Consider the following 10,845-nt stretch of genomic DNA (forward strand, 5'->3'; position numbering starts at 1 on the left):
CCCTTACATGTAGGCCTTGAGCCCTTCTCAGGGTTCTTCTCCACAATGGGGACAATGACAGCAGCTACCACTTATTAAGCACTTGCTGTATGCCTGGGACTATGCTAAACACTTTACATATCTAGTTTCTTTTCATCCACTTCCCCCCACCAACAACCTCATTAGGTAGGAAGCATTACTACCCATTTTTCCAACTGACAAAAGAGGTCAATTAACTTCCACAAGTCAGCCCAGCTAGTGAGTGACTGAGCGGGGAGTCAAATCTCGGTCCCAGGGATTGCATGGTGACATGGGTTTTAAGATCCAGGGTGATAGTGTGGGTGGATGCCTGGCACATAGTCGGGACCCAGGAAACACCGGTTCCTCTTGGAAATTGGGTTTCAGGTAGCGTAGGCGTGAATGCATCAAAGTGAACTCTGCTGCTGGTCTGACAGACAGCCCCCCACAAACCTTTGCTAGGTTGTGCAGAGAGATAGGGAAGGCCCTCGCAGGCCTGGGCCAGAAACTCCAAAAAAGGTCAGCCCTCAGGCAAAACCAGTTCAGAGGCACCCTGAAAAAATGCTAATGAAAGTTGTATGGGGCCTCAGCTTGGATTCAGTTTCTACCCACAGGCACAGGTTCAAAGAACATCCATACAAAGGAAGGAGAACGGAGATGGGAACACGATATATTATGTCCATGCATCGTCAGAAAGAAAATGCAGGGTGACAGCATTGGTGGGTATGGGAGGCAGAGGGCAGAAGAGAAGGAGCCCAGGTGTCCCACACAGGTCAGATCAGCGCTGCACGTGAGACTCTGCACTTAATTGGTGACCTTGAGCAAGTTACTTAACCTCTCTGGTCCTCAGTTTTCACATCAGTAGACTGAGGAACAGTGATAATGCTGTCATCATCAGGTTGGATATTCACCCAGAATGCACTGGAAGGGACCTCTGGCCAGCATCCATTCTGAATGCTCAGTTCATAACCGCCGCAAGTTAGTATTTTTACTCTTACTCTGGATCCCAGAGTTGTTTGGGGGCAGAACTCTTGGCTCAGTGCCTGGTAAGTCGTGGGCAATAAATGTGACCCCCTCCCCCCAGCTCCCCTCCCCCCCCACTGGCTCCATCAGCGGTATTAATTCCAGCTGTCTTTCTTGGTGATGGCCCATCAACCACAGGTGACCAAATCCTACCTCGATAACCATTGTTCATTGTGCCAGGAGATGCTCTCCCAGCCAGGCAGGAGGATCTAGGGCCTTGTCAGAGACCTCACAATTAGTCTGTCTTCTGGAAGACAAGTTCTGCTGTGGTCCCAGGGGGGAAATTGGAAAACCAACCCTGCAGGTTTCAATCTGAAAAGCATTAATGCTATAAAGAATTTCAATTCTAACCAAGGACTGCGATAAAGCTGTGAGTCCCCAGCAGATGTGGGGTTGGAGAATCGCCGTCTCCACGGGCTTGATTTCAGAGAATTGGTTCCTGTTCAAGAGGCAGCTGGCTACAAGGAGAAGAGGCAGATTTACAACCTGGAAAGTGTGGTGGGGTGCCTGGGAGAGAAATTAGCATCATCAAACAGTAGTAAGAGTGCTTCTACCCCATGCCCAAAGTAATAGTGGATGCCTTATCGAGGAGTCGTGGTAAAAACCAGCCAGGGCAAGAAACAGGGAGCATGTATCAAGCTCTGCTTTGTGCCAGCCATGGTGTAAGTGTTTTACAAATGTATTCTCCCCTCTAATGTTTAGACTGACTGTGTGAAGCCAACTTTCATCCTACAGAGGAAGACCCTGGGACCGGGGGAATCAAACAGTGACCCTGCAGGGCTGGGGTGGGAACTCCAGTCTGCCAATGCCAAAAGCTTGCTCTGAAGAATTCGACAAGGGGAGCTTTTATCAAAACTAGATTGGTGGGGAAAGAAAAAACAGTGAAGCTTAGGGATTGGGCATATTGTCTTGGCTTCCAGAAGCCCACCACAGGGCTGGGTGAGAGAAACAAGGACCCAGGTGACTGGCCACGTATGGAATCTTCTAGAGGCCAAGCCAATCAGCCATCTTATCCCATCAACTCTTACCTATGGTCTCAGGACTTTCAGGGACCTCAGTGGTCACCCCCTCCAGCCTCATTATCTGATGAGGAAACTGAGGCCCAGAAAGGGAGAGTGACTTGTCAAAGAGCCACAAAGAAATTAGTAGCAAGTGTAGGACCACAATGGCTTTCTGTTCCTGGGATGGCACTCTTTCTACCCAAACCCCCCTCCCACCCACCTCTTAACCCATCAGTTCTCATTCAGCTCACAGAACAAAGATCACAGCCTGATTCCTCCATTTTGATGATAGATCCTCTCTTGTTCCAGACTCAAGGTTCTTTAACAAGGAAAGAGCCATAAATTCTCGATGTCTCTCTGGATAGACGAAGGTGGCACACGAATCCCGGGGACTTTTTACCAATGTCCATATCTGCAGTGAGGGTCCATGAATAAAGGCATTCAGGCTTCAGAAAGGAAGAACCCATGTCAGACACTGTCATTCATCTCTGGGTCCCCTGTGCCCACTATGAGGCCTGGGACAGTAAGACTCAATACATGTTGTTCAGTAGATGTGAACTTCAGCTCAACAGACCCATCCAGCTTGGACTCCATCTCCATGCTCATTTGTGGTTCAGAGAAGAAGGAATTGTGGATTCAGAGGAAAAGAAGCAAAAGTAAATTTGCAGTGTAATTATTCTAAGTATTTTGCACTGAAGCTTAGTGATTCTAGATCACTTAGATAATGGGAAGAAGTCTGCACTGTGTCTAAATTAAATTGTTAGAGTCACTTTTTAAAGATGTTTATGTAACTTTTTACAAAAAGGAATGCCTTTAGCTATGCTCCCACTTCTAAGGGGATCTATGCAGATGTTATACTGTTTGAGTTAATTAGGACTAAATCAGTGAAGTTGCAGTCAACGGGTTAATTATCTCAAGATTGGTGAATAAAATTCACCACCTATGGCAAACAAAGCTTACAGCCTCAAGTAAACTAACACAGTTTTCAGAACAAATATTTTAATAAACGCAGTATCTTCAAATAAGTATTAATAATCTCAAGGTTACAAGTCAGTTGGCCTTAGAACTTTTAAAATAAAGTTTTCTATAAACAGGAATACTTTGTTCTTTTGTAGTATATAGGCTTGGAAACTACTTTATAATGACAGGATAAAAACTGAGTAGAAATTTAACTTAGTTTTTTGGAAACTGGCATGTAGATATCCTCAAACCTTCTTTTTAATGTATCTATATGTGGGTTAATTGATTCAAGGGTACCTTGTATTCTAAAGACTACGTCCATCAATAGCGTCTTAAAATTTCTTGGATTTCCTGCTCAAAAATTAAGCATGGCATCTGGCTTTAACTTTTATTTTAATCAAAGTTGATTTGAGTAGTGTTGAGGCTTTTTTATTTTTGCATTTATTAGTTCATCTGTAAATATATATGTGTGTGTATGAAATCTACCAAATCATGCACCCACAACATGGTGAGTGGGTTTTCTCCAAAATCAAAAAGGGTGTTCCAAGTTCTTTGGATTGAAATGTGGACTCCACAACACACAGGAAATATCCTTCTGAAAGCCCTGGAGAAGTCACAGAGAATGGCTGGAACCGAAGCTCGCTGGGGCTGAAGTGTGAGTGACCATTGGGAAGGTTATGCCTTGCACAGGAAGAAACCCCAGAAAAGACAGACAGGGCTTTCGAATGTCCGCCTCAAATCCGAAATCATAGGGCAGTTGCTCTGAATTACATGCACCAATTCACACTCAACACTGCTCCTGGAATGGACAACTCTGCGCAGTCTGCTCCAGGCCAGATAGCGACAGGATTGGTTTTATTTAATGATGGTTCACAATCATCATAAGCAAAGCCAGCTAGGCCTCCATGTGTCCTTGTCAATGTCTGTATCTATATGTAATCAGCGTTTATAAGCATCAGAACCAACTGATAAATAAGGGAAGGGGTCATACGGCGGCAGGGGGAGGGTGGTGTGGATGTTTGTGTTGACACCCAGGAAGGAGCCAACAACAGCTCAGATCTTTTGTTTTTTTTACCTGGGATCAAATTGGAAACACAGGGCTTAACGCTCAAGAGATGGCATCATTCTAATAATGGTTATTTTTCTTTAGATTTGGCTGAGAACTACCCCTTCCCCCAAGGTAAGAGCTAAGCCAGAGTGGAAAATACCTGCATATTTCCGAGCACAGTGTCCCACTGCCCATGCAGGACACATACAGGAGGCCACCGGCAATGAGCTCAACCCTTAGCTCTATGCCCTGGCAAAGGGATAAAGGGTGGAACTTGGAAGCTGGGCAGAGAAGATTTCTTGGAAGTGTGTTGTCCCTGTGTTTCTCGGAGACATCAGCTAGCACCACTGCCTATCAGGAACATCTCCTGGAGGACCTTGCCCAGAGCGTGGCTTGCAGGAGCAAGGAGACGCTCCCAAGCAGCTCCGCTGGGGAAAGAGGCATGGCGGGGGTGCCCACAGGAGATCTCATGGGAAGCACATCGCCCACACCAAAGAGCCACGCAGTGCGGTGGAGCCCATGCAGGGGGCCCCCAGACACCTCCCAAATGTGCCTCAAGAAAAGGGCTCTTTTGGAATAGTGTCTGACCCCATCTTACTCCAAAACCAAATCATGGCAGTAGAAACAATTCAAGTAGAAACATCTGTGCCCCCAGTCTGTTCTCCAAAGAGTCGTTCTCTTTCTGCAAGGATCAGGAATCATCGGGGGTTGGGGGAGGGACGTTGGAAAAAGAAAAGAACCCAACCACACTGGCCTTTCCCACTCCAGGCCTCCAAGGAGACTGACTGGCAAGATACTTGAAGTCCTAAGTTTTAAGAATTGCAAGAGACTGGACATTTTATTGCTGAAATCAGACTATTTTGGGACTAGCAGTGACCAAAGGACTTTTCATTTCCTGCAAGTGACAAGAGATGGAGGGACCTGCCTGAGATACCATCTTTGGGTGGGGAGAGAGGGTTGATGAAGTAGATATGTCAGACAGTCCTGAGAGGAAACAAATGGGAGTTGTTTTTACAATTGTGTGCTATCAGGTTCTTCTATCAGCGTTAGTCGTGGTTATTTTCGTCTGCTGCTCTTTCTTCTCCGGGGAGCAGGTAGGGTGAGGGGTGAGGGGTGTTAACACTGGTGCAGGTTGATAGCTATTTGATAGGCAGGCAATTTTATAGGTTCAGCGTCAGAAGATGCCAAGGCTGATGGCCCGGGAGCAGAAGCAAGAAAGGAAAGGTCAGAAGCAATAGAGGGAAAAGAGAAGAGGGCCAGTCAGGCAGGGGCATGCACTGATGGAACGCTAGGCTCGGATCCATCCTGCACACTGCTGAGATGCCTAGGATGCAGCCTGGTCTGGAACAGTTCATTCTCTAACGAGGGACTCCAACTAGCAAGGGCTTGGGAATGGGGGAGGGGAGCAGTCCTTAGGAAGGATGTGTTGCAACAGAAATCACCCAGCACAGAGAAGCAGATGACCTGGGAGCTCCCATTCAGAAGAATGAGAGAGAATAACTGGGAACTAGTGAACAATAATGCAGTCTGTCCCAGTGCCTGGGGAGAAGAGAGAAGGCCCTTCTGACATGGGACCAGAAGACGTCCTTGGGCTTAGAGAAGGAGCACTGAATGACCTTGGGGCCAGGGTGGGAGCTAGCATCCCTCGGGAGACCAGCCTGGCCGGCAGCTCACCAAGCCACTTTGAATTAAATTCATGCCTGGACGGAGGGCTGTGCTTTTCCCCCATTCAGCCTTATTCATTCATCCTACAGATGTTTATTAAACACCTACTGTACACCGGGTGTGATGCCAAACCCCAGAGAGAGGAGGATCAACAAGACATGTGATCCCTGACCTCCCAAGAGTCCTAGTCACAGAGACGTGTACCCCGACAGCTCCTCAAAGATAAACTGAAATCGGAGTCAGCGTGGTTGAGGGGAAAGAGCCCTGGACTTGGAGTCAGAACACGTGACTCTGGTTCTAACAAGTATATAACCTTGGTCAAGTTTATTCCTCCCTGAAGGCTTCCCTTTCTGTGTCTTATCCGGGTCTCATCATTGCAAAGGACTAGCTTCATTAAAACAGAGAAAGAAGGTGGAAGGACAGAAGGCTATCTGATGGACGCCAGGGCCCCACAGGGTCTGGAAATCTTGCACTGAGCTTCCTATAGCCATTGCTACGGTCACTCCCCCTGCTTCTCTACTCATCTGCAGCCTTCTCTCCTCTCTGATAGGCCTTCCGTGCTTCCGACCCAACCATGCCTGCTCCAAACAGGACTCTAGCAGGCCTCCTCTGCTCAAACACATCATCCCTACCCACAGTGGCCCCAGCTGCCAAGTCCCGCAGAGGGAGAATGTGATTGGTCTGCACGGAGCCATGTATCTACGGCTGGTCCAATCAGCTGTGGCCGGGGGTGGGGTCAGCCATGTGTCCTTTCGGTGAGGAATATGCGGGTAGACTTTCTGGAAGTGGGTACAGACCAGTCGCTGAAAAGTGAGTCTGAGGCGGGAGGCAATAGGTATTGTGGCTTGAAGGAGCAGGTATGAAGTGACAGTCATCTGTCATATCCTTGCATTCAGTGGTACTTCCGTAGGGTCCCCCTTTACCCCCAAACATCAGGTAAAGCAAACTCGTTGTAAAAGTGATTTCTGCGCACTGCCTCCGCCAAAAAGGACTACCATAGACTCCAAGACCAGCCCGTTAACCAGATATCTTAGGAGGAAACTCCTCTTGTTCAGGCTAATACATGCATTTGACTTCGGAGTTCTGTTGCAAAGTCAGGTCCTGGGGCCAGGCTCACTCAAATTTGGGAGACTCCAGAATGAAAGTAAGTGGAGGCCTGTAGGCCGTAAGTCTAAATATCCAAGGGGCAAAAATCAAGTCCTTCTCCAAATAAATAAAATATGTTCTCTCCTCTTACCCTGAACAATGTATCTTTATAAATATCTATCTTATCTATCTTTCTAGATATAGATATATCTAGATATATATAAAGTTAGATATATATATAAATATAAAATACATTTAAAATTTTATATATAAAATATATTTATATACAAAATCTTGCTATGATATATATGCATATATATGGTGTGTGTGTGTGTGTGTGTGTGTGTATATATGTAACTTTCTATAGGCACACCCATCTTGCTTTATATATATGTATATACACAATCTGGCTGTGGTTTGTATATGACTGAAAGTCAGCAAAATATCAAAGATGACTGAATTCAGTTTTTATTGCACATGTGTGGGTGTTCCTTTGGTGATACAATGATGTTCAGATGAGTAATGAAATAAAAACATATATTATTTATAAATATTATATGTTCATCACATAAAATTTATTTTTCCTGCTTTCATTTCACCAAAAGCACTAATTGTGTTGTAAGAGTCAATATTTTCACATAAGATGTGTTTTATTAGCAGTCATATCAAATCAGACTTCTCTCGAGTGTTCGTAATTCTTACTTTTTTATTATCATTATTAATTCCAATTTGGACAAATGGCTCTGCTGAGATAGTAGCAACTGGGATTGTCCATAAAAATATTAATTAAAATAATTCTTAGTTTTTGGGGCGCCTGCATGGCTCACTCGGTTGAGTATCCGACTCTTGATTTCAGCTCAGGTCATGATCTCAGGGTCCTGGGACCAAGCCCCACTTCAGGCTCTGTGCTGGGCATGGGGCCTTCTTGAGATTCTCTCCCTTTCCCTCTGCCCTTCCCCCCACTCATGTACTCTCTCTCTCTCAAATAAATAAATAAATCTTAAAAAAAAAAAATAATTCTGGGCGCCTGGGTGGCTCAGTTGGTTAAGCGACTGCCTTCGGATCAGGTCATGATCCTGGAGTCCCGGGATCGAGTCCCGCATCGGGCTCCCTGCTCGGCAGGGAGTCTGCTTCTCCCTCTGACCCTCCTCCCTCTCATGCTCTTGTCTCTCATTCTCTCTGTCTCAAATAAATAAATAAAATCTTTAGGGGCGCCTGGGTGGCTCAGTTGGTTAAGCGACTGCCTTCGGCTCAGGTCATGGTCCTGGAGTCCTGGGATCGAGTCCCGCATCGGGCTCCCTGCTCGGTGGGGAGTCTGCTTCTCCCTCTGACCCTCCTCCCTCTCCTGCTTTCTGTCTCTCATTCTCTCTCTCTCAAATAAATAAATAAAATCTTTAAAAAAAAAAAAATAATAATAATTCTTAGGGGCACCTGGGTGGTTCAGTCGGTTAAGCGGCTGCCTTCGGTTCAGGCAATGATCCCAGGGTCCTGGGATCGAGCCCCACGTTGGGCTCTCTACTCAGCAGGGAGCCTGCTTCTCCCTCTCCCTCTGCCTACCACTCTGCCTACTTGGGCTTTCTCTGTCAAATAAATAAATAAAATCTTTAAATAAATAATAATAATGCTTAGTTTCAAAAAAAGACTGAATTTTACATAACATGTTCAAACACTGCAAAGGGGCTGCCTATGATAAATTATTGTCTCAAAATTGTTATTAAATATGTAAATGACATCAAAAATTACTTTCTGTGATGGTTAATTGTATGTGTCGACTTGACTGGCTAAGCGATGCCCAGAGAGCTGGTAAACATGACTTCTGGGTGTGACCATGTTCTGGAAGAGATTAGCAGTCAGATCAGTAAACTGAATAAAGAAAGCCACCCTCGATAATGCATTGCCCAACCTACTGAGGGGTGGAAGAGGGCAAAAAAGGCAGAAGGGTGAATTTGCTCTCTTTGCTTGAGCTGGGACAGCACCACTGGCCTTCCTGGTTCTCCTGCTTGCAGACAGCAGACCCAGGGGACCTCTCAGCCACCATAATTGCATGAGCCAATCCCTATAATAAATCTCCTCTTATATAAACCCCTTATGTCCTATCAGTCCTGTTTTGAACCCTAACTAACACACTATGATTTATATCATGATTTTCACTGGCTCCTGTTTATAATAGACACACCCATACACACTAAACACGCATTTAAGAATAAAATTTAAGAATAAGCTTATTTAGGGGCGCCTGGGTGGCTCAGTCGTTAATCCTCTGCCTTCAGCTCAGGTCATGATCCCAGGGTCCTGGGATCGAGCCCCGCATCGGGCTCTCTGCTCAGCGGGAAGCCTGCTTCTCCCTCTCCCACTCCCCCTGCTTGTGTTCCCTCTCTCTCTGTGTCTCTCTGTCAAATAAATAAATAAAATCTTAAAAAAAACTATTAAAAAAATAATAAGCTTATTTATTATCCTAACATGGTCTTCAGCCCCCTCTATTATGTCTGTGATTTTATAAACTCCACACTAACTCATGAGGTCTCCCAGAACAACACATGGCAACAAAAGAAGCCAAAACTTGGACCTTCCCTTTCAGCAGGAATCAATTGTTGCCGTATGGTCTAAGAGGAGGGATTTGAAAAGTTAATGAATTTCTTTTTGCTTACTGCAAGGCTTCTGCAGCTCATACCCTCTCCACCCTTTAGTGCACTGTCTCTATCTGAGGCTGGCGGCCACACAGACCCGACTCTCTCCATCCTGAGATAGATGTTTAGCGTTAGAGATCGTTCTATGTAGACACTGATCAGTGGATCTTGAGGACAGAACGCACAGGAGAATTTTGATACATTTATTTTGAGCTGTCCATTGTATGTGTGGCCCTCTAAAAATGTGAGATCCAGGGCAAGGGGCCTCAGAACTGTATTTGTTGGGGGACCAGCGAAAAGCTATGGGGTCTACTACCCTCCTGTTTGGGTTTAAACAGAATGAAGGAGCTTCCCTCCCATCAAGCTCCTGTGCCCCCCCCATGATCATCAGGGTCACCGGGTGCAAAAAACATGGGGACAGGATACTAATGCCCAGTCCAAGCTGCTGCCACTTGTCCAGGTGGAGGACACGAGAGGGACAGGAGAAGGCCCCATGGAAGAAAGTATCTTCTCGTTGTCTGCTGTTAGCATAAGGACAATGGTATGGCTGCCACAGAAAATGAATCCACCAGAATCTCCTTCCTGGTTCTCCTTGGGCCAAGGAAGGACAAGGCAGGGTGGGAGGATCCAAGGTCACCGCAAGAATCCTGCAGCCACTAACTTCCTGAGCACTGTGCGTCCTGGAGCCCAACCCCAGAGTCTGCATCTTGTCCCTCCAGGATGGGCGGGGCCTCTCGGGGCCTTCTGATAAACAGAAATTGGGTTTCCGAGATTTGTGCATTTCAATGGGTATCGCTGGGAGACTGAGTGCTTTAGTCAGTCATGCAGCACCCTGTCTTGAGTGATACGATCTGCCTAACCTGTGCTCTGTTTGGATTATCTTGAAAAGAAAATTCGTCTCAGCCCTCAGGGAGATTGCGGGAGAATGGCAATGGAGGGGGGCGGGGGGCAGCCAGGGAACGAAGAAATGCTGGTTGATGGGATGTGCTTGCGAAAGTGTGCGAGAACAGAAAGGCACAGCGGGGAGGCATTGGGCCTCATGATCAGAGACACCTGCTCCAGTCCTACTTCACACCTGTGTGAATGGTCAGTCCAGCGTTTGGGCAACTCTGCTAACTATTCCGCCTTTTAATGGAAAATCCTATGCCAATAATCTGCCTGTCAGCATGGCCTGAACACACTTGACCAATGGACAAGATATAGCCTTCAAACAGACCAATGGGATGGGTGGCACAAGCCTTCAGTGGGCCTTAGCTGCTGACCAGGGGCCATCAACCGCTCTCCAAGGATTTACGGTTGGTGAGCGCCACCCTGGTCAGACCCTCAACTTTCAGACAGCTGCTGACAGACAGCTGTGGGACTTTAGGGACCAGTCCCTCAGCTGATGAGCATACCCCAAGCTATTTCTATGGGATTGTCTGACGAATGCCCCTTATAA

This window comes from Leptonychotes weddellii, chromosome 15 (assembly GCF_054177405.1).
Source record: "Leptonychotes weddellii isolate Sample4059 chromosome 15, ASM5417740v2, whole genome shotgun sequence".
In the NCBI taxonomy this organism is placed as follows: domain Eukaryota; kingdom Metazoa; phylum Chordata; class Mammalia; order Carnivora; family Phocidae; genus Leptonychotes; species Leptonychotes weddellii.